Here is a 23,991-nt window from a genome sequence, read left to right on the forward strand (position 1 = left end):
CAAAGTCCAGATGAGAGATGGCAGAGGTGGTTTCTTATGAGGAGAGATGAGATGTGATTCTGTGGGTTTGGACTTCAAGGACTGCTGGCTTATGTTGGACTTTATTCTTAAGTTTGAAACTTGCTAGATTTGGATGCCTATTTGAAAGCCAGAGAAGTACTGAGTAAGAAGGCAGGTATGGAACACTGAGGTAGAGGTGAGATATTCTGATGTAAACTTGAGAGGGATTAGCACATTTCTGGTATTTAAAGGCCCAGAGTGGAAGAGAGTGGAAGAGATGATTTGGAAAGAGTGTTGATTTTTAAAAGTGTGTTGATTTTTAAAGTGTATAGGAAAAAAGTAGGAGAGTATTGTGGAAAAGCTAATTGAAGAACAAAGTTGTTTTTACAGGAGTGAATGAATTATAGGAGTGTACTGTATTGCTCAGTGCAGGTAGTAGAATTGCCCAAAGATTTTGATAGGTCATATGATTTGCAATGACCTTAGGCAAATTATGTTAATTGACAGAAATAATCAGGATTGTTTTTCAGCTTTTCTAATGCTTTTCTTGACTTTCAAATATTTTGAGTTGGCCATAGTAGCTTTTCCTGTTTCGAATTTATGGCCCCATTTAATTTTCAGAACATTTTCTAAATCTCAAAATATGCTAACCATTGGAAGGTGTTAACATTGAACAATAAGGAAATAAAGGAAGGATTATATATTCTTCCTCTCATAAATCTTTTACTATAGTGAGACAATTGTATCGCTAGACTAATTATGTAGTATATAACCCGAGTTTAAAAGAATGTTGGCTAAGAGTATACTAGGGTTACAACGATTAAAATTCAGTTTCCTAATATGTCCCACTGCAACTCTATTTTTATTGTACGTATTATTTTTTTCCTGCCTCATTTGAGAAATGGGCTTGGACTCCTTGTGTTTCCATTTGCTAAACCACAAGTATGACATTGAGTCCATTCTCTTTGACATTACCTGGTCCTGTAGACTGATTTCTTCCCACAAAAATTCATATATTGAAGCCCTAATCCCCAAATTAAACTTTTATTTTTGTGATAAGTTCTATAAGGAAGTAATTAAGGTTAAATGAGGTTATATAAATGGGGGCTTCGATATGGTAGGATTGATGTCCTCATCAAGGCCTCCCTGTACTTGTGGAAGAGAGCCTTTCCAAAAACCCAAAAGAAAATTGATCTTGGACTTTTCACACTTTAGAACTATGAAGAAATAAATTTTCTATTCCTTGAGCCACCTAGTCTATGATATTTTATATTATGGTAACTGAAAAAGGCTAGAATACCTGGGAATAAGATGAAGTAGTTCCGGTCTCACCTGCAACTCACTCCAACATGTGTTAGGTATTTTAGCTTGAGTCTTACTGTGTTAATGTGGTAATGCAATCATTCAAATATCTATTAGCTTATATTTGTTGTGCATGTGTTACGTGACAGACACATTTCTAGATATTAGATATACAGAGGTGAAATAAAATCCACATGCAGCCTATATTGCAGTGCACATAGAAAACAAATAAGGAAATGCAAACAATAATTTCATTTAGGTCACGTGTAGAGGTACCTACAGAAATAAAATTTCAACCCTCGATTTTGATTTTGTTCTTTTAATTGCTCCCAATAATTCTTCCATGCCTGAGGAACATTTTCCACAAATTGTTGCTCAAATGCTCAGATGTTAACTCCAATAAACATAATGGCCAAAGTCTCCATCCACAGAATCATACTTCCTCAAATTCTTTTCACTTTCCTATGTAATTAGTCAAGATTCAAGATTTTATATATATATATATATATATAGTGTCTGTATGTAGTGTTTTTAGAAATTTCGTTCAGGAAATGAAAGCATATCTTTGTCTCCCTTAAGAAGTAGGCATGCTTCCCTATTTTATATAATTATAAACATATATTTAGTCAGCTCTTTGGTAGTCAGAAAGCGAAACAGGCGGAAGTTTTAGAATCACTTCTGGAAAATCCACTCAACCCATGGAGGGTTCATGTTGTCATTATTTTTATTTGGACTTCATTTTGCTGATTGTGCTTTAACTCCTCTCATTCACGTTATACATTTATATGTGATAAGAAGAGCTTCATTTAGAATCTTGGAACCGGTAGTGTAACCCCTTCCTGAAACAATAGTATTAAAAATAAATGCTTTTTCAAAATAAAGGAACATAATAGCCATCATGTATACACAGTTGACCTGTTTATATATGAAATTTTCACATTGTCTATTGATGTTGTACACAAGGTAGAAAAGAAACAAGCAACACCATTGTGCTCAAGCTAATGGATGAAGACAGCATCTCTCATGCTTCTAGACAGACAAAGGACAGGAAAATGTTAATTGCTTCCAAGCAAAGAGTAGGAGATGATCTTCCAGAATAATCAACTAGGCGTCCTAAATTTGCGGGGGAAAAGACGACTGATTATCACATGTCTCACAGGAATTTCTCTCTCAAACAAGCCATATTGTGTGGATATGTAGGTACTAGAAAGCAGGGGAGGGGAAGAAACTATAGGAGAGATTGAAAATCTTGCAATAAGAGAAGGGATTTGCTTTCCTGTTCAGAACTCTGCTTCAGAGCTGAAGTGAAGACATCCATGCCCAAATTCCACAGAATCCAGCCAAACATCACAGCAACTGTAAGGCTTCCAAAACTTCAGCAAGCCATTGCAATCTTGAGTTTATTAAAATTGACTCAGGGTGGATATAGTGCCCTGGCAACCCCTAAGAGGGTTCTGGTGTGATCACGTGATTGTCTTCCTTCTATGTTGAGTGACTGAGTTAACCCCAGGCAGGCCTGCCTAGTTAGATTGAACAGCTTCTTTCCTTGAAAGGGACCCTGGAAGAAGAATGAGCCCTCTATCTCCTGGAATTGGCCATTTCCCTTTTTATAGTCCTTTTCCCAGATATCTCTGCTCCCAACTAGAACAGATACCCAATGAGTGAAGAGAGTCCACCAGTTAACAACAGCATTTAGAGAAGAAGGGTAATATGTATCCCCTTGAATTAAAGACAAAGATGGGAAGAAAACCAGGTTGGTGTTTGGCAGATAATAGCTGCATGACAAATGGCTATGGATTACTAATCCAATAACCTCTTTCTTTTACAAACCAAATGTACTTGCAGCTTGAAGACTAATTTCTGCACTCAAGTGTCCATCTCAACTGGAACCAAGAAGGTTCAAGAATGGTGATAGTTGAGTAAAGGACATATTCCCCTACTTTACATCCATTTCTTCTTTGGGCCAATAATTAACTCTTGATTTATATACTTTACTACACACATCGACATGGGCCCAAGAGTATCCAATCTCCAAAACTAAAGCACCCCATAATATAAAAAATATTTAATCACATCCAATTTTTATGAAGAAAAATCGAGATTTTATTCTTTTAGTTATTGAAGAGAGGAGTAATTCTTTACTCTTGAAACTTCTATATAATTCTCCCAGGATTTGGGGATATAGCCGTGCCAGTTACTTGCAGAGGATGTCCATATTTCACAACATATGCCTTAAGGGGAATAGAAATTAGCCTAAATATTAAGAGCCTTTATGTGGTTTGAGGCCTGACATTTTGTACTTTGCTTTTGCATCCAGTTTAGGTATCATAAACCATTATAAACATTGGGGAGAATGACCAATATAATTAAGTTTGAGAAAGAGTTTCCACTATAAGCTTTGATTTGAGGACACTTGAGAATTTTAAATAATTCCACTTTGGTTAAAATTTTCCATTTTCAGTTTTTGGCCAAAGGTAATTTCTTTGTTTTTGTTTGCTTTGGAAAAAATTGAGGGAATTTAACAGTTTGAGGGTTTCAATACATTTATTTATGATTAATTTTGATGAATACTTTTATAAAGTATATTCTAAATGATGTGAATTTCCTGAATTTAAAATTACAAACTTGGAAAGTGAAATGATCATTAGAAAATTTTAAACTATACTAAATAATTGTAATAAACATCTGACTTAAGAATGATCATACACACCCACACATGCATAATTTTATATTAAATATAAAGAATTTGGGTCAAATAAATTTCAGCTCACACTCTGTCTTGTACCTACAAAAATCTGAAGAATGTACCCTCCTGAATTTAATTAGAATTCCATAAGAGAAAATTCAACCTTATTCTGTCAATTTCCCTATCTCATTATATTAGAGTAAGGAAAAAAATCTGTTCCCCTTAAATATTAGTTTTTGATTTTTGTTTAAAAAAAACAAAAACCTGTCCTCCCTGCATGTTTCCACCAATGTAAATTTCAGTAGTGGAGATAAGGGTTTTAATGAATCTAAAGATGTCAGTTCCTATATACAAAGATCCTGTATTTTGTCATCCCTATATTACCATAAGGAAAAGCAGATTACTACTAACAAATAAACTCCAATAATTTTTCTTATACACATCAGAAAAACAAATTTCCAGGGCAAACTGCCTCCCCAAAATCTGAAAAAGCCGGGGATTCAGAGAGTCCCAACAGAGACTTTGTTGCCCAAGATCTGAAGCAGAGGTCACTATAGCCATAAACTGGTGGAAAGATTTCAGTAGCAACTTTGAGAAACTGCTGGAGGCTTAGTGTGAACTATCAGGAGATGATTAACTCCTGGGAGCTGCAGCCTGAAGGTTTGGGGTTGTACCTCTATGTTTTCTATGAGGTTCTCATGGTAAATATCCAAGAAGATCCCTTCATGGCTCTGACAGGAAAATATTTTGAAAAATCCTTGTGAAATTACCCTAGAGTGTTCTCCGTAACAGTCTACTCTTCAGGGACTGGAAGGGCAGGGGGTTGGTTAGAACAGAACAGAAAAGAAAAATGGAAAAACTGTCTTTGCCACAAAATCTCAGGTAGAAGAGGAGCACACTCTCTATTCAGCCCCTTTAGCATTCCTATTTCACTTTAGAGAAGAAAAAATAGTGTGAAGGTCAGATTTCATGGATATGGACACACTCATGACTGGCACTTAGTTTTGAGATTAAGGATTCATTACCATCACAGCAACAGAGCTCTAGTATAGTGGGCTACAACTTAAGTGATTGAAAGATCCAGACTCCCTGAACAAGAATATTCAAGAGGTCAAAATCAAGACAGGATATGAAGGTAAGAACCAAGGAGTAACTTAAACTCCTTGCATGGACAGCGAACAAAGCTTCAATAAATTCCAAGCCTGAGACAGACTAGCAACAATTTTCACACTAATCTGCCTTATGTACTTTGATGAACAATACATCATTCAATAAAAAAGTGTATAATAAGGATTAAGACAAGAAATAAATAACAGTGTGAAGAGAAGAAGCAAGTAGCAGAATCAGATTCAAATATATCAAAGGCTCTAGTATAAAAGGCAGACAACAGAAATGCAAAAACAGACAGAGCATGGAGATGTGAACTCAGCAATTGTTATGGTTTGGATGTGAGGTGTCCTCCAAAAGCTAATGTGTGAGACAATGCAAAAAGGAAATGATTGGGATATGAGAGCCTTAACCCAATCCATGGATTAATTCCATTGATGGGATTAACTGGGTGGTAACTGAAGGCAGGTAGGGAATGGATGGAGGAGGCAGGTCCCTGGGGACATGTCTGTGGGATATTATTTTGTATCTGGCTACCGACATTCCTCTCTGCTTTCATCATGTGAGCTACTACTACACTCTGCCACACTCTTTTGCTATGATGTCCTGCCTCACCTCAAGACCTGAGGAACGAAGCCAGCTGTCCCTGGACTGAGAGCTCTGAGACAGTGAGCCCCCAAATCCACTAATTGTTCTTTTAAGATCTTTTGGTCATAGTTGCAAAACTGCTGACTAAATCAGATCTCAAAAATTCTCCCTCTCCGTCTCTCTCTTTCTTATATATAAGCAGAGATTAACTCCAGCAGCTAGATACAATATCAAAAAATTTTCACCTACATATATCCACCTCAAACTACAGAAAACAAGACAAAGAGAAAATCTTGAAAGAAGTCTAATGGAAGAAATACTGCACCTATGGAGAACAAAGTTAAGAATTATAGGGACTGGAGTAGAGTTAAGAATTATAGCTCACTGGGGAGAACACATGCCTAGCATATCTGAGGCCTTGGGTTTGACCCTCAGCATAACTTTAAAAAAAAAAAAAAAACAGACCAATTATTTGAACTTATTTCTTCTTTCCTCTAAAATTATATGCAAGCAAATGAAGAGTACAATGAAACATCTAAAGTGTTGCAAGAAAAAAATCCAAATTATAATTTCATATCTATAGTTAAACAAAAACTTCCCACTGTGTACAGTGACTTTCTTCAAAATATTAAATAATGGATTAGGATTTTTAAAAAACAATACCTTTACATCAAAAAAGCTATATGTACCACTCATAGGATGTATGAAAATGACACTTTATATCTGAGATTTTATATCTGAGATTTTCCTGGTAAACACCCACAAACCTGACTTAATCAAAGGAATATAGCAAGAAAATACCAGTTAATTGGCATTTTGAAATAATGTTTGTATTATGAACTCTTAATACATAAGAATGTATAGATCTGTACTATTGAATATAGTTACTTCTGGCCACACATGATCATTGAATGCTTGAAATGTGACTAGTATGAGTTAAGAAGGACTATACATGCAAAATAAACAACAGGTACCAAAGAATTAAAATAAAAGGAGGGATACAATTAGTCATTAAACTCCGATTATGTACTGAAATAATAATTTTTATATTTGAGTCAAATTACATTATTAAAATTAAATTTGTTGATTTTTATTTTTTACTTTAAAATGTTTAATCAGCACATAAAACTATATATATATTCAGGTATGCAAAACGATTGTATGTATACACACGTATATGTGCACATATCATGCATGTATCATGTATTGATCACCATGGTCAAATTAATATAGCCATTACCACTCATAGTTACTATGATTTCAAGCATTTTATATGTAGTAATTGGAACATTTCAAATTACATATGGTCCATGTTCCATCATAGACCATATCTATTTGATTATTTTTTTTACCATGTTCATCGGATCTTTATAGAAATCTCATAATAAAACATCAATCAGTATAAATGTAAAAAAATATCAATACCTTAAGCATACCATATTCAAACTGTGGATAACCAAATATAAAGAAAAATAAATTGATAAAACATCAATCAGTATAAATGTAAAAAAATATCAATACCTTAAGCATACCATATTCAAACTGTGGATAACCAAATATAAAGAAAAATAAATTGAAAGAAGTTCTATTTAAAAAAAAAAAAAAACCTTAGCTCTTTGGGAGCAAGCATGGAATTTATCAGACATTGCTAAGAAACCTTACAAATAAAAAAATGCAGCAAAATATTTAAAGCATTGAAATATAAAAACCACCCACTTAAAATTCTGTATTCAGTAAAATTATCCTTCAAATGTGAAGCAGAGATGGAGATTTTGTCAACAATAATTGAGGTATTCTTTGACAGTATATCTGCCCTGCAAGAAGTATTAAAAGGAATGCCTCAGAGGAAAAGAAAATAACACAGCTCAGAAAACAGATCTACATAGACATGAGTATTAGACAAAGAATAAGTGAAAGCAAAATGCAAAACCAGATTTCTTATTTTTAATTAGTCTAACACCATTGTGCTAATACTAATTAGCTGTATTTAATTTACATCTATACAATTATACATTTTGCTCTCCAGCCCACATGAAACACCAGCCAAATCAAACCACCTTCTGGACCATAAAATATACCTTAACAAACAAATAGAAATTACAATGCCTAATCTCAGATCACAATGAATAAACTAGAAACTGACAATAGGAAGATAGTAAAAAGCCCTGAATACTGAAAGGGTAAAAAAAACAACAACAACAAAAAAAACAAAACAAAACTTCTGAAGTGACATATGAGACAAATAAGAAATTTAAATGCATTTCAAAATAATCTATAAAAATTTGTGGGGAACATTTAAAAAAGCAGAAAATTGATAATGTTGAATGCATATATTTAAGAAGAAAGATCTGAAATGACCTAAGCTTTTCACTTAGGAAACCAGAAAAAGGAAAGCAGACTGAATCTTAAACGGAAAAAAAGAAATAATTAAAATTAGAGCAGAACTCGATGAAATTGAGAACAGGATACCAAAAGAGAAAATGAATAAAAAAAAAAGATGGTATTTTGAAAAGATAAAATTGGTAAGAATCTAATCAAGGTAGCTAAAAGTGGCGGGGGGGCGGGGGAGAGGAGAGGAATCATAAATTACTAATATTGGAAATGAAAAAGAGGCCATTCCTAAATATTCTCTGAATGTTAGAAGGATAATAAAGTAATATTATGAATAGTTATATAATGAGAAATTTGAAAACCTAGATGAAAAATTTCTTGAAAGACAAAATCTACCAAAATGCCTACTACAAAAATAAGTAGATGATCTGAGTGGTACTGTATATATTAAAGAAATTGAATGAATACCAAAGGATTATTGTATTTTAAAGTTAAAAACAATATATTTCTCCATTTTTCCCATGTCTAACCCCTCTCTGCTATGGATCAGCATCCACTTATCAGAATATTCTGCCTTTGGTTTTTAGGGATTGACTTATTTCACTTAGCATGATATTGTCCAACTCCATCCATTTACATGCAAATGCCATGATTTTATTCTCTTTTAATGTTGAGTAACTTGAGGGCTGGGGATATTGCTCAGTCTTTGAATGAAAGAGGTAGAAATGATACCTCATCACTTTCTATGGGGACACACAATAGAGGCCAAGATCCTGCAAACTAAGAAACTGCATAGACATCTATCTTTCTCACAGGTGCCACAGGATAATTTTATCTTTGAAATTATCTAATCTTGGTCAGAATGGCATATCCTATTCATGAGACCCTTATGTGATAATTGAATCAAATTTATGAAAAAAAAATTCCTTCATGTTCTCAGAATAATAAACTAAATAAGAGGTAAAGGAAAATGCAAAAGATATGGAAAGAAAATGATGAAATGGATAGATGAAACAAGGAGGAAAATATTAAAATTATTTCTAGCAAAATTAGTTATTACATTAATTATTCAATGACTATTTTAAGTTCAAAGCCAAATAAGATATACTTCAACTTGTGAGGAAAAATCCTGATAAACAACTAGACTTGAAATATTTGGATTAAATTTTAATCATATGATGAAAAACCTGTTTTTGTGTATAAGCACATGTAAATCAAGACCTGACAGGTTACATTTTTCAGGGGTTCTTTTTGTCTTCCCTTCATATTTTTTCCTGGTTCCTCCTGAACTTAGTACTAGCTACCCCACGTTTTCTTACATCAGGATCCGGAAGCGTAACTTTCAGATACCTCAACCATAGATATATTGGCTTCTGAGAAAAACAATTTTCACAAGAAAGACAAAAACATCTTTTAGATTTGTCAATAACAAGAACTACAAAAACCAAAAACTCACTCTAAGAACGTTCAAGACTTGGGGTGGGGGTGGGGGGCTTGGGTTGTGGCTCAGCTGTAGAGCTCTCACCTGGCACGTGCTAGGCCCTGGGTTCCATCTTAGGCAACGCATAAAAATAAATAAAATAAAGGTATTTTGTGCAGAGCAGCACATCCCAGCAACTCACCCTCAATGTCTTTTTCTTTTAAAGGTCTTCTCCCACAAACGCGAAGAATGGAATCCTCAGGCCAGATGGAGCAAGTATTTGTTGAAGATCAATGTAGAAGACTCTCAGTTCAACACACTGCGTGAGAATGGGTCTTCTTTCCTGCCGCCATCGTCTTCTTTGCCGCCGCCGCCTTCTTCGTCTTCTTTTTCTTCCCTGCCGCCGCCGTCGCCGTCCTCCTCGTCTTCTTCTTCTCCGCCGCCGTCGACATCGTCGTCTTCTTCACCGCCAGCGGCGGCGTCGGCGTCGGCGGCGCCGCCTTCTTCTTCTTCTTCGCCGCTGCCGCCGCCCTAGTCTTGGGTTCTCTTCTGCGAAGTGTGTCTGGCAAGAGGTCTTATATAGCCCTTGGGTTACTGTGATTGGCTCAAAGTTATGCTAATTAGGGTTTGAGAAATGTACCAATGCTATTGGTCCAGACTTTGGCCAATCAGGTTTGGAAATGATCTAATGCTATTGGTCAATTCTACATTCCCACCATTCATTCATGTCTGCCCCACTTCCATTTTCTCAATGGAGGTTGAGTAGTGGGAAATTGAGGTTGTGGGCCCAGCTGCAGTTATGCATGGCATGAGCTTCTGCAGCAGGCCTCCCTGCTGTGCCAAGGCCTGGCTGCTGCAGATGACAGGTCTGACAGGTCAGGGAGCCTTGACTCCCTAGGCACTGGCTCCAGGCAGCAGCAGGGCCGCTGAAACTCTGACCCACCCAGGCCAACACCCCACCTCTCTTGCTTCTTGGCAGGGATTAGTAGACAGGCTGTGTGACTTTGTAGCCAGGGCCATCAGTGCTTAAATACACAAATAAGATAGACTTTAATTGCAGGGGGAAATCCTGATAAAACTGGATTTAAAATATTTGGAGGGCTGGGGATTGGCTCAAGCGGTAGCGCGCTTGCCTGGCATGCGTGCGGCCCGGGTTCGATCCTCAGCACCACGTACAAACACAGATGTTGTGTCCGCCAAGTACTAAAAAAAAAATAAATGTTAAAAAATTCTCTCTCTCTCTCCCTCTCTCTCTCACTCTTTCTTTAAAAAAAAAATATTTGGATTAAATTTTAATGATATGGTTAGGTGTATAAGCACATGTAAATCAAGACCTGACATGTCTTGCAGAAAATGATCAACAACACTGGGGACAAAGCCAGGCACAGTATTGGCACTCAATAAATTTGAGCTATTGGGTATGCATGTGTATCTGGAATGTTTTCCCACTAGAGGAGAATGTTACAGTCAGCTCTTGCTGTGTAACAAGACAACTTAAATTTTCAAGGCTGAAAACAACAAACTTTATCATTTCTTACATTATTGCTTCTCATAATTCAGTGGGTCCAGAATTCAGGTAAGGCACAGCTAGACAGTTCTGCCCCATGTGACATTGGTGGGATTCAGGTAAGGCATAGCTAGACAGTTTTGTCCCATGTGGCATTGGTGGAGTTCACTCACTGCCCTCAGCTGGTGGGACCTTCCAGGTCCCACTGGGCTAGAAAGTCCAGGAGGCTCCCTCACTTGCCTGACCCCATGGTGTGTTTCCATGTGGTTGCCCCTTCTTCATGGATGTCTCATCGTTCAGTCATGGTGTGAGTTTCTTCACAGCATGACCTTGGCTTCCAGAAAGATGGTGGGAAGGGCCAACCCTGTTCAGAATGAGGCCCCAAACTGGCAATTTGTCAATTCTGCTGCATTCTGTTGCCCAGGAAGCCACTTGATACAAAGTGCCAGAAGATGTAGCCCACCACTCCTTGGGTGGAGCAGTGAGTGTGTGAAAGAGGAAGTCATCAACTGTGAGTTTCTTTGAAAGCCACATCCCACAGAGAGGATCCAGAACTTTCCTGACTATCCAAATGCTCCAACCTATCATGCCTCTAGCTCTTGGAACAAGCCTTTCTCTCCCCCTGCCTCGCTTGGCCTGACTAACTTTGTCCTCACTCTCCCTGGTCCTGATTCAACCACCCCTGCCTCTGACAAGGCTTCTCTGTTCCCCTAGATTGACTTGGTGCTCAATAGCTACTTCTCAAACATCCTGTCCTCTCTTCCTGAAGTAAGGTTAGCACTCCTGTCAGTAATTATAAGTCTGGTACCTGGAACCTTTCAAATATTGAAGACATGGAGTACAGGGTCATCTGTGAAGGACTTCATTCCCAGATCCTGATTCAGGGCCCAACACCATAGAAATAGACCACAGATGTCTTCATCAAGAGTGTTGGCTCTTGTGTTCTAGCCTCACCTTGGTCCCTTCCTCCTGGTATGGGCTGGAGGTTGCAGATTCCCCTGGAAGCAACTTCTGGGATGGACAATGTTCAGGACATTTAGTGGGATGGGAGGGAGGAAAAGGATCGGGGCTGGAGGCTGAGGATGTCACTCAATGGCCGAGTGCTTTCCATGTGCATGAGGCCCTGGCTTCTGTACCTAACAGCAGGACCCCCCAAAAAAGCAAGTATCATAGTGAGAGAGACTGGGCTCTGATGAACCTGAACAAAGCCATTAGCCAACCCTGTGAGGAGTCTGAAGATGGGCCATCACTCGGATTGTGGCCATGGTCTGTGTTATTATTACCAGGCTTTACCAGTCTTTGGAGGCCTGCTGTTTTGAAAGAAGATGTAGCCTTGAGCAGAGGGGACACTTCAGTGGAAGCCAGTGCCTGGAGCGGGCTGGAGCTGAAAATATCTCTCTGACACCATGAGTGCAGGGGAATATGTCCTTTGTCCTGAATTGGATCTGCACAGCCTGCAAGAGTGAGACTGGTCTAATATCTCTGGACTTCCTGTTGTATTTTGGTGATGAAGAGAAAACCGGTACACCTTCTTCCCCAACTCCCAAGAAGGTCTTAACAAATGAACCTGGAAATGCCACCAAGTTTCTTGGGCTGCTTTGCCAACATTTACACAGACAGGCACCATCTGGCTTGGGAGGAGGCACTGCTGATCCAGGAAGGGACACCACACCCTACAAACATGAGGGGAAAACACAGTATTATCTTAATGGGAAGCCCCTCTGCATGGGTTCAGTACCCATTCTGGGTTCTCCAGGCTGACAGATCACAGTGGAGGAACTGAGCCTCCTGCTTTCAGATCTATGGATGCTTGCTAAGTCTTCTGCTTCTAAGCCAATGATATAGCCAAGGTGCTTTGGTGGATATTAGTGTGACAGTGACAATATTTCCTGATCACCAAGATGCCAGTGGCTATTGACCATTCCCTGACATGTCTATTCAGGCAGCAAAGAGAATGAGAAGTTTAGATCATGGGAAGACTCTGGGCAGGAGAGGCTTGTAAGAGGCCATCCATGGGTGATCTGTAATAATGGCAGCTTTCCCAGGCTGAGACCAGTCTGTTAGTTTTTAATGATCACATGCTATTACCAGGCTCTGGGCAAAGTCCTTCAAGCACTTTGCCTTGTTGAATCCTCAATACCTTCCTCCCATTTTGCTGACAATAGAGCTGAAGCTCACATGACCTCACCAGTGGCAGTGACTTCAGTGGGATTCAACTTTTGGAGATCTGGATCTCCAAAGCCTAGGTTAGCTCTCAGTCACTAAATGCATCATGTAGCCTGGCTAACATCTGTACATTGAGGGAGTTCTAAAGTGAACTTGGCCCATCTTGTCTTTAACTGGCTGGCCATGTTAAATGACAATAGCATTGTGACACAGATAACAATGCTATAGATGTTTCCCTTTCTTCCTGCACACTCTTTCCTCTGTCTCTTACTCTCTCCCTCTCTTTCTTCTCTGCTCATTGATTGAAGGTCTATGTTATGTGAGACACTGCAGATATACAGAAACTGAAGCCACTTGTCCTCTCCTCTCTCTGTCTTCTGGGAGCTGCAGCCCTAGGAAAACCAGACACACAGGCAAATGTTTACAAAGCAGTGAGAACTGTGAGAATGCAGAGATTCAAAGAGAGGTCCTCAGGAACATGCAAAGGCAACCTAATTGCCTGGAAAAGCTTAAGCAAGGGGCCTCGTGAACTCTGACTTGACCTGGGTAGACAGAGAGCCCACTGGAAAAAAAACAAAGGAGTGGGGGAGACCTAAGCCAAAGGAAGGCCCAGTACCACAGCACGTGTGCATCCATGTAGAAGCAAAGGAACTGGCAGGCTGGGGAAACCTGGGCTTGGGTGGAAGTCTCAGATGTGAGGGGAAGATGGCAGGGCTCCAGAGAAAGCTCTTGTGGTCATGACAGATCTGGAATGCCATGCTCAGGTGACAAGACTTAGGACTGGGGACCCATGACAGATATTTAAGTGAGAAGGGATCAGATGGATTTCATGGCTTGAAAAGATCAGTAAAGAGGTGTGTGTAAGCTGAACAGAGGACAGAAACAAGCTGGGGAGAAACTGGAGGCAGGGAAATGAAGCCAGAGATGGCTCAGGCGGAGGGGGGTCTTCTGTTCCCCATGGCCCTGGCCTCTGAAAATCTGTGTGTGCCAATGGGTTCAGCAGGGCCTGCTTTGCCCTCTGCAAGCACTTGCCTGTGTGAATAAGATGGGGCTAGGCAGCCCTGGAAGAAGCCATCCTAGGGTGGGCTTTCAGGCTGCCCAGTCCATAGAGATACGTTTCAAAGTTCTTTGAACACTCTCAGAGACCACCACGTCTTCCAAGCTGACCTTTCCCGGGTTCTCTGTGTATTTAGCTTTATTTCCATCAAAGACCTTCACTAGAGTCAACAAACAGGTTGGGCCAAGGTGGAGGCCACCCCGTTATCTTATTGAGCAGCCCCATAGCTGGTTTGTCCCCAGCAGAGTAGAAAGTGTCTGGCAATAGTTTCTCTCTTCCACCCTGAAATAAAAGACAATGTGGCTGTTGTTTTTCTGCTCTCAATTTTTCCAGCCACTCTCACAAGCCAAGCCTCAGTCTATATTAATACTTTTACTCGGGATGACATTTTCTCCTACTGTCGTTCTGTCTTTTTTGTCTTCCTCCTTCATTCCCTAATTTGCCTAATGTGCACAATTCAAGCCTGTGTATCAAGTCATCCACAAAACTATCACATTACTAAGTTCCTTCCTCTCTATCAACCCCATCTCTCTCTCTCACAGAAATTAGAGGGAGGTGACTGCAAACCTGCAAGGGCAGGAAATAGAATTATGAAATGTGTTAATTGGGACATCAAGTCAGCTTTTATTCCAGGCACTTCCATCCCTAAGCCACTTTGAAGCTTACCCTTGTGACCCTGATTCTCATTAGATGGTGCTGTTAATGGTGAGTGGTGTTTACACATGGTATACATATGTCATGCCTAGGCCTTAAGACTGGTGGTCCAGATGATTGGTGGATCCAAGAGGAGGACAAAGACAGCCAAGAGGGTCCAGGTAGTAAAGGGCAGAGATGGCAATGAGAATGGGCATTAGGGAGAAAGCATGCTGGGGAGGTGAGGTGCGGGCTACAGAGATTCCACCAAAATACATTGTTTTAAACTTTCCCCTTTGTATGAAGTTCAGGGTCTGCAAGTTCATTGGCAAAATACATTACTTTATTCTCCTCCTTCTTTTGTGTTCTCCTCATGCTCTTCCCAGCCAGACATGGACCTGCTGCCTGCTAGGCTTCTCAGGAATCCAAGCCAACACCTTGCAAAGTGATTGAAATGAAAGTTTGTGCACATTTAAGTGGGTGGGGGTTTCCCATGGAGCAATGGGATTTACAGTCAGGTATAGGATAAAAGCCTTTCTCTCTGCCTCCTGGTAGGGCTTAACATTTTTCCATAAACCTATAGTCATGGCAAAATGACAACAAGACTCAGCCAATATGGTGCCAACTTGATGCTCTGTGGAGAAAACTGAACTCTTCCCTCCATTTGCTGCTTAGCACTGGGATGTGGCTCTCTCTTCAGAATGACTTTGACAGTCACAAAAGGCACCTTACAGTCTCTGAATTCTGGAAGACTGAAAGTAGGAGACAGCTAAGCATCAGCAAGGTGAGCAGGACAGGAGAAGAGCTGACAGTGTATCTGTCGAAAACCTTCCTCAGGATTGTGATTTGTTACTTATGTTCAACTTCACTTAATAGAAGGTCCAAGTGGGCAGGAACTATTTTTGCTTCATTCACTGTTGTGTCTCCAGAGCTCCTGGCCCCAGTGCTGGCTCTTGGTAGATGATCGAAAACTACTTGTTAAATGAATGCATCAATATACATGTGCTCGATTGATGCTCCCAGCAAGATCAGGTTATTATTGCTCCAATTTTCCTAGTCACAATATTAAATATTTTAAATAATGCTGATTCTCTCTCTCTCTTCTCTTTTGCTGACAATGGTAGATGAGGGTGGTTACATTTATCATTTCATAAGCAACAAGGAATTGAAACAGGATCACAAAAGAATAGAAGACTAAACAAGACCCAGGAAGTATATGCATTTGTGGCTAATTACATTCATTGACTAGATATGGATTATTTCCCTTCAGGAAGAAGGTGGCTGTCTCTGTTGGAACAGAAAAATGTGGTTATTTGGGAAGAACACATTGAAAAGTATAAATATGTATACTTATATATATATATATATATATATATATATATATATATATATATATATATGCTGGCAAAAGGGTGGGCTGCATTGGTTAAACATTGTGCTTGATTGCCTGTCATTTACTATGAAAGTAAAGTGTGTGTCCTCCCAAAATTTATATGTTGGAATCATAACACCTGATGCAATGATATTAGGAGGCAATGGCTTTGGAATGTAATTAGGTCATGACAGTTATAAGACCCCAGATAGCTTTCTTGCCCTCTTTCTCTGAGATGAGAACATAGTGGTCATGGAGGTCATCTACATGCCAGGAGAGAACTCTCATCAGAACCTAACCATGCTGACAATTTGATTTGGGATTTCCCAGCTTCCGGAACCATGAGAAATAAATTTTATTGTTTAATCAACCCTATCCATGGTATTTTCTTACAGAATTTGTTGTTTCTTCCTAGCTACATTCTATCTTAGGTTTCCTATAAACAGAACCAGAGATGGGAAGTTATGTACTGAGGATATGTTCTCAAGCAGTGAGTGAAGAAAGCAAGATAGGAGATGTTATGTTTTCTGTATGAAGTGTCCCCCAAAATCTCTTGTTCATGCAGAAATGTTCAGAGATAAAATATTTGGATTATGAGAGCTATAACCTAATTAGTACATCCAATTTGAATGAAGTGACTGGGTAGTAGCTATATGCAGGTGGGCATAGCTGAAGGAGGTGGGTCCTTGGGGCATGTTCTGGAAGGGTTTTCTTCCAGTGGGCCCCTTCCTCTCTCCATCTCTCTCTTCTCCTCTCTCTCACCATCTCTCCTCCACTCTCTGTTTACCTCCCCATGAGCTGAGCACCTTTCCTCTGGTGGGCCATTCGGCCATGATGTACTGCCTCACCTTGAGCCCAGATCAATGGAGTCAGGCATCTATGGACTGAGTCCTCAGATACCACCAGCCTAAATAAACTTTTCCTCCTCTACAATTGTACTTGTTGAGTATTTTTAACACAGTGACACCAAAGCTGACTAAAGCAGAAAGAGAGAAACAGAAAAGGTGTGTTTTCAAGAGCAGTGTCACCTCACCTGTTCTTTGGGGAGCTCTGGAGTATGATCTGCACCACAGGGCCATTTCCTCTTTGAGATAAAGGAGAGAGATCTTTGGACTAAATACCTAAGATGTGGCTGCATGTCATGCCAGGGAGTGGGAGATAAAGAAGGACATGTCTCCCAAATACCTCCAGGGGAGACAGTATACAGCACTATGAACAGTTCTCTGGGGAAGATGACAGGTGGGGACATGAACAATAGCTCCCCCAACAGACAGTTCAAAGGCTCTCCAGGGGTCTGGGTGGGACAATATATTTGTTACATTTTGCTGGGTAATAGCTCATTCCCAACTCAGCTCCTTAAAGCAATAGTACATATTTATTTTGTCTCACAATGTTTGTGGGTAGATTTTCTGGGAGTGGCTCAGCAGAGGTTCTGACTCAGAGCCTTTCATGAGGCTGCATCTTTGGTGCCACTGAGGCTGAATTCTCATGTGGAAGCTTGGCTGGAGCTGGGGCATGTATTTCCACAGTGATGACTCTCACACGGCTGGTAGGTCCCTGCTGGAGGAGACCCCAGTTTATTCTGTCATGGGCTTCTCCACATCTGGCTGGAACATCTTGTAAGAGTACAGCTACTTCTTCAAGAGTGGGTAACAAAAGAGATCAAAGAAGAACAGTGCCTTCAGAGGGCACATACCCTTTACTGTGCGATCATCCATTGGTTGTGCAAATGAGCTCTGGCTCAGTGTTAGAGTGACCTATGCTAATAGCCTAAATACCTGGAGGTAAAAATCATGACTCATGGGTATCCTCAAGGAGTGTGGTTGCCACACCCAAATTTGATTTTAAGTCCTTACCTTATGCATGGGTGACCAGGTAATTTCAGTTTTCTTCCATTCTCTACAGGAATTAAGTAATATAAATAAGCAGGAAATAATCATATATCCTCAGTCCAGCCAGTCAGATACCCTCTCACAAGATTCCACATCCTGATAAGTTAACGAAGAAAAAAAAAAAAAAAAGAAAAGAAAAGAAAAGAAAAAAAAAAAAAGAGTTCCAAGCTATGGGCCACAGAAGACAGAAGCTGAGCAGAAACTCCTCCCACTGTAGCTAAGGCTCCAGCTCCACCACCTCCTATGGCTTCTAGGATTCATTTTCACTTTCTAAACCTAGTTTGCAAAACCAATTCTGGGACATATAGGCTATGCATTAAATAAATTAAATTTTGCTTAAACCAGTTGGATGCGGCTTATCTTTCTTAACAGTCAAACCCCCTAACAGAGAAGCTGCTTTTTTCATGTTTTCTGGAATGAATATGTGTTTCTTTTATACTTGGGTGGCGGCAGGATGTGGAGAAAAGACCTTTGAAAATACTAAAAGACTCAGACCAAATTAAAACTCTTCCTAAACACATCTTTCTTCTTGCCTGAATAATACATTTCTCACCTCATTCAGATGTAGATACACACAAGTCCACCACCTTAGGAAGAAGACAGAGGGTGTGAGTCCTGTGCAGTTTGGGCAGTGTGTCAAATTCCATCCAGTCAGTTAATGGTCACTGATACTGTGCTTCTTTGAACACTAATAGACATTGCCATACTAACGGCTAGAGATGGGACAAGATCCCTGAAACAGGAAAGCAGTCTCTTGCCCAGTTGTCTACCTTTTAGGATTCATATTGTTCATAAGTCCAAAGCCAGAAGATCGACTGAAGGAAGCTGTAAAGTCTGTGGCCCACTGAGATCTGGGTGTTAAGTACAGTGGTTTCATATATAAGAAAATATAAGAAAATCCATCTCTATGCTCTGGGACAGAGAAGAAAGGAGAAAGAGCTGGAACAACCCAGCCTGCCTTTCCACAGGCAGCAATACAGGCTCCAGAGTCAGTGTGAGATGGGAAGATGAATTTGGTCCTCACTCAGTCAGAACTAATTCCAGAAAGGCCTGATGTGTGACCATCCACCACATCAAACTTTATTCTGGTGTCTAATATATTTGTTTTGCATGCAATGTGCGTGTGAAACACATCCAGCCAATACAGAAAATGGGCAAATAAAACTGTATCCACTGGGATTACTGAGAGAAGAGTTGTTGCTCTTTAAGAAGTCTCCTGAGGGAGACTCAGGGATGCCTGTCCTCTACGCAGATTATGCTGTCTCTCTACAGGCTCACCCATGTGCAAGCAGAAAATTCACCTGTATTTTTCTTATTTGTTGATTTTCCATAAACTTCTATTGTGACTTCAGTTTCTCAGAGACCTACACATCAAACGAAGTGAGATTGAGTATTGGAGGTTCCCTGTTAATTGGAAGTAGTGATCTCTCTCTCTCTCTCTCTCTCTCTCTCTCTCTCTCTCTCCTCCCAATGCCCCCAAGGAGATGATTTTTAATAAAGAAAGACATTTCTGCCTGCTGGCATGGTACCCTGTGGAAGTTGAGCAGCTATAAGTAGGGGAGAGAGAGAGAGAGAGAGAGAGAGAGAGAGAGAGAGAGAGAGAGAATTCAATAGTGAGAGGAAGAAATAGAAAACTGAACACCATCAATTGAACACCATCATTTAAACATACGAAAATCTTCCAGATAGTTCAGTGATAAGCAGGAAATTGCTAATAAAAAAGAAAGAACACCAACCATCATAGAGGAGAATATTGTAGTTAGAATCTCTAAACATGAAAGTTATAATTATCTTTTACATTACTCATGTGATAAGCAAAAGAGAAACATAACACGTATCATTTCTTAGTTTCTTTGATGTCAAGAAATTTAATATTATTTCAAAATGTATAACAACTTTATGTGATGCTAAGAAATCAAGTGACTTGTTCAAGGTCAAACACGTAGTCAAAGAAAATCTGGAATCCAAGTGGAAATCTACTAAGTAAGTCTAAGCATACATTTTCTACAATATTACACAATTTTTAAATATATGCAGATGTAAGATATTTGAAAGAAAATGAAGGAGCTTAATTCTAGTCTAATTCCTGCCAAGGACCCTTTCTGACCTAGATCAACTCTAGAAAATCCTTTTCTCCATCTGGAATGAGATGTGTCAAACATTGAATACAGGAAATAAAATCCATCTGAATTATTTAACAAAGAAGTTCCTTAGACTCTTTCTACAGATGGCTAGATGTTTGTAGAATTTTGGAAGGGCTACAGATGGGAGGATAAGAGAGCTGTTGTTGTGTCAAAGTAATGCTACCATGGTTGCCATTTAGAGACAAGGAAATAGTGGGACACTGGTACAACCTGATGGCTGCCACTACTCAAAAGCTGTGACAGACGTGTTGTCCCTAAGAACCACTCTCACAGGAAACACTCTCTGCTTCACATGGGTGCACCTCATTGGCAGAACCTCAGTTGCATCTCTGCATCCACTAGCCATGTAGTTGGAAAAATTTGCATTCTGACTTTCCAGCCCATGGGACATAAAGGACATGCCAAAGTTCATTTATGGATTCTGGGAGCTATTCGCAATATCAGCCCATGAGGTTTTCTTGGTGACTTTAATGTTCTGCTTCTCACATTCCTTAAGAGCAATTGTTCTGGCTTTGCCCTGTGCATTCTAACACTGCAGCCCATCCTTCGTTCTGGCTTTCTTACTACCTATGGAATTAGCATAGGGGAAAGTTAAGTAATAATGTGAAAAAAGTGTAATCCTGATTGATCTGCTTCAACTCTGTCCAGGTGAACCACAGTGCAGGCTGCATGTATGCTTACTTGTGGTATATCTTAACTCTAAGCAAACAAAAAAATTAATAAAACTATTCATTGTCCAATATATCAAGAGAACAGTAACGAGGATAACTTTATAAAAGAAAACCACACTGTGGCATATAAACAGAAGGAAATCAAATATTCTTAGTCAGGCACCATTGCGCACACCTGTAATTCCAGCAGCTCAGGAGGCAAAGGCAGGAGAATCACGAGTTCAAATCCAGACTCAGCAAAATCTAGGTGCTAAGCAACTCAGTGAGGCTCCGTCTCTAAATAAAATACAAAATAGGGCTGGGGATGTGGCTCAGTGGCCAAGTGCCCCTGGATTAATTTCCCGCTACCCACCCCCCCAAAAAAGAAATATTCTTGAAAGTAGCCAAAGGGGAGGAAAAAATTTACCCATTGAGAGGAAATATAAAAATGAATGCAGCTTCTCTTCAGAAACTACGCAAGCAAGATGAAAGTGGAGTGAAATATTTAAAGTGTTCAGAGAAAAAAAATCAACCCATAATTCTTTAGCCTATAGAATTATTTTTTTCAAAACTTAAAAAGAACTATTTTCTCAGATAAATAAACATTGAGGGTATTTGTTGCTGGTATACCTATCTTGCAAGAAATGTTCAAAGAAGTTCTTCCAGAAAGAAGGAATGTGATACAGGCCAAAAATTCAGGTCTAAATAAAGAAAAAAGGAGACTTAGAGAATGAATAAGTGAAAGTAAAATAAAAACATTTATTTTTCTTAGTTAATCTAACATCAACATATAGTTTTAAAACAATGTATTTGATTATGAATGCTTATGTATGTGAACATATATATTCAACTATGTGTAAGTGAAATGAATGATGGCAGTGATTCAAAGGACAAGAAAGAATCAGAATATTTTGTCCTATAAGGTCTTTGCACTCAGAAAATTAATATAGAGTTATGTGAATATGAAGTTGGATGAGTCTTAGATGGACAATCACTAAAAGTAGTAAGAAAAGAACTACAAGAAAAAAAATAGAATCATATAAAATGCTCCAACATAAAACACAAAAAGACAATAGTAACAAAGGCCGATATTACCATAACACCAAACTAAACATATTACAAGAAATCTGTACCCTAATATGTCATCATCATTTATGCAAAAAATGAAATCCACGTCAGGGCTTTCTAAGTGGCTGAGGCGCTAAGGTGAGGAGCTGCAAGGGATGGCTTGGAGGAGGACTCATAGCCGTCACAATGAGCAGAACAGACAGCGTCAGGGAGAAGGAGGCAGGGGTGGGCCTGACACCCCGAGGCCTGACCCACGGACGCCGTGGCGACGCTCCCGTTGTTGTTTTTGGTGGTGGTGGTGGTTTTGTTTGTTTGTTTATATGTACGTTATTTTCAGATAACTTATGTGCTGTATATATTTTTTGATGAAACAATGCCTCCTCTCCAAACAAACCATGGTGGAAACAATCCAGCTGCAGATGACAGTGTCTGGAGTGGCAGGGATCACCAGCAGCAGTCGTGCCGGCAGGTGAGAGAGCCAAGGGACCTGCTGAGATTGTTAACGTCTTCCCACTTGTGAGCCATCCTTAAAGAGGCTCACATGTGGGGTCATGCCGTCCTCGCTGCGTCCAGGGCAGCAACCAAGAATGGGTTTTCACCAGGAATGACCCGGTAGCTGTTGAAACCAGCAGGGATGTGTTGGCTTTGTTCTGCAACGGTCTTAAAAGGCACTCTCTTCGGGCTCGGCTCTTCGAGTCTGCCCTGGACTGATCCCATGTCATCTCAATGGACCTCCTGTAGGCTCTCCTGTGATGCTGGTTTCCTGCAGGTGATGGTTCATGACAGGTACAAAAGAACTTGCGGTGCTTTGACACCGTGGCTTTTGAACTCCAGAGGAGGCGTTTCTCCCAGGGGGCGAGTTGGCAGTGTCCCCCTGTGCTGCAGGCCGCCTTGCCCTCCACCTGCAGGTGCAGCCAGACCTCCGTCTCCCAGGTCTCGAGAATGTAGGAGAACATCTCCTCGTGGCTGCTGAGGTCCAGAAGGTGATCTTGAGGGTGAGTGGAGGGAAGCAGCGGCACTAGATCAGCAGGAGCTTGGAGCACAGTGCAGCTGGGGACAGGTGGAAAGGCTATGGCGGTGCTCTTACCCTAGAGTGGAACCTGCAGGGGAGGAAGGGCTGAGAGCAGGAAGAAAACACTGATGACATCTGACATCTTATATTTGAAATAGAGATGTCTGAGTGAAGATACTCAACCAATCATTAACAAAGGTAGACTTCAAGAGAGAGGTGAGGCATGGAAATTTGGTATTTTAATTAATTTTAATCAAGATATAATTAAATGGAGTACAATGCAGAGCTCTTAAGTGCAGAGTTTAGGAGTTTTGCTAAGTACATCCACATGTTCAGAACATCGCCATCATGGGCTGGGGGTGTAGTTCTGCGGTGGAGCACTTGCCTAGCATGTGCGGGGCCCAGGGTTTTAAGTTTGGCTTCTTTCACCAAACATGAATTTTTTTTTTTTTTTTTTTTTTTACAATTAAGCATGTGAGTTAGAAATTCTTCTTTATTGTATTGCTGGTTATTATTCCATTGCATGAACATGCAATAATATTTTTGTCAGTTTTTCTCTGGCTGGATATTTAGGTTGTTTTCAATTTTTTGTTATATAAATAAAGGAACAGTGAATATTCTCTTACAAATTTCAGGAGGAGACAAATATTTTTATTTATTTTAAGTAGATACCTAGAAGTGGAATTGCTACATCAATGCAGGTTTAAATTTATAAGGAGCTACCAACATGTTTTTCATAGTGTTGGTGCCATATCACACTCAGGAAAAAAAAAAAAAAACAGTTGAGAGAGAAAATTGCTTTATACGTCTCCAACATATAGTACTCACTATGAATCTTTTCAACTTTAGCCATTTTAATAGGTGTGTAGAAGTATTTCATTGTAATTTTAATTCTCATATTTAATAACCTATTGTGTTGATCAATTTTTCAGGTAATTTTTGACCATCCATATATCTATGTGTCTTATTTTTTGAAATCTTGTCTAAATTCTTTTAGTCACTTGATTTATAGAAATCTTTTGTTGAATGTACATATGGAGAATATTTTCTCAGAGC

General features: G+C 39.6%; 1 pseudogene; it reads right to left on the reverse strand.

The window, feature by feature from the left end:
- The window catches only part of LOC143398036 (microcephalin-like), a 31,721-nt pseudogene extending 8,842 nt beyond the window's left edge, over positions 1–22,879 (reverse strand).
- Positions 22,880–23,991: the final 1,112 nt, after the last annotated feature.

The sequence above is a fragment of the Callospermophilus lateralis genome, chromosome 1 (assembly GCF_048772815.1).
Source record: "Callospermophilus lateralis isolate mCalLat2 chromosome 1, mCalLat2.hap1, whole genome shotgun sequence".
NCBI classification, from domain to species: Eukaryota; Metazoa; Chordata; class Mammalia; order Rodentia; family Sciuridae; genus Callospermophilus; species Callospermophilus lateralis.